General features: G+C 37.3%; 1 protein-coding gene across 1 annotated transcript in view; it reads right to left on the minus strand.

Annotated features, from left to right (window-relative positions):
• Positions 1-1433, minus strand: part of CIR1 (corepressor interacting with RBPJ, 1) — a 64816-nt gene that overhangs the window by 27962 nt on the left and 35421 nt on the right. The window lies entirely within an intron of this gene.

Below are 1433 nucleotides of genomic sequence, written 5' to 3' on the forward strand. Positions count from 1 at the left end.
TTTATTTTTAAAGTGAATGTATTTAAAATACCAAAGAATAAAATAAGTTTCAACAAAATAATCCTCCCAGATTGACTGACACAATTACATTAGTAAGCCATAAGGGCTAAATTGATGGCTGCTATGCTCACAATTTAGTTCTAACTTCCCCTACCTGACTGGCGCCACTACCACATGAGGCTGGTTGGCAAGAGTTTATGGGGGTTGAGTACGCCAGTCGGTTATTGTCTTTTGACAATGGTGCACTGTGTTTCTGTTTGAAGACAAAACAAAATGACTTAAAGTGGAATTTGTGATTAGTTGCACAGCTCAATGGTATTTTTTAATTCTATCTGCTTAACAGCCCATCATGTCAAAGAAGACCAAGAGAACGCTGAAGGAAGAAAGCAGATTTTTTAATGAGGATTGGGAATTGCAATATTATCTTGTTTCTGCTAAAGATAAGATGATTTGCTTGCTTTGTGACACTGCAATATCAACATTAAAGAAATTCAATGCTCATCAGCATTTTAACACTCATAAGGACCACAAATATTTTAAATTAGAGGGAGAGGTGGCAAAAGGTTGTACTGCAGAAATTGAAAGACGAAAAGCAAAAGCTAAGACAATTCTTGCAAGCAGCAATAAGACCTGGAAATAATGCCACTGAAGCAACTTATAAAGTAACTTATATGCTTGGGAAAAAAGGGAAGCCACTCAGTGATGCAGAAATTGTGAAAGGATGCACTGTAGAAGTTGCAGGATGCTTAGACCCCAATAACAGTTCAAAGTACAACTACCTCTTTCAAGAACTATAAATGATTGGCAGCATGAATTAGCCTTTAACTTAACAGAACAACTTCATGTAATACTTCAAAAGGGAAATAGGTACTAATCGTTTTGGATAAATCAACTGATACTACTGACTTGGCACAGGTTTTATACTTCATTTGGGTCATGACAGAAGATTTTCTTTGCTAGGGAGAGTTACTCGCTTCAGGCACTTTTGCGGACAGAATACAGGGAATAGACATCTTCAACAACTTTCAAGATAAATGCTGTGAAGTAGGACTGACTTTGGTAAATTTAGTGAGTGTATGTACAGACAGTGCACCTTTCATGACAGGAAAACATGAAGGGTTTATTGCACAGATAAAAAAAATAGTAACAGATCCAGATGCTCTCATTTCTTTTCAATGTATCTTACATCAGCAAAATCTCTGCACTAAAGCTACTATTTTAAGTGACACTTTGCAATAAGTTATAAGCATTGTTAACTATATTCGAGCAAATGCAACATGGCATCATCAGTTTTGCAACATGCTAAAGTTGAATGATGGGGTATTTTTTTTTTTTTCTTTTTGAGACAAAGTCTCGCTGTGTTGCCCGGGCTAGAGTGCCGTGGCGTCAGCCTACCTCACGGCAACCTCAAACTCCTGGGCTCAAGCGATCCT

Source organism: Propithecus coquereli, unplaced genomic scaffold (genome assembly GCF_000956105.1).
Source record: "Propithecus coquereli isolate 6110/MARCELLA unplaced genomic scaffold, Pcoq_1.0 Scaffold34, whole genome shotgun sequence".
Taxonomy (NCBI): domain Eukaryota; kingdom Metazoa; phylum Chordata; class Mammalia; order Primates; family Indriidae; genus Propithecus; species Propithecus coquereli.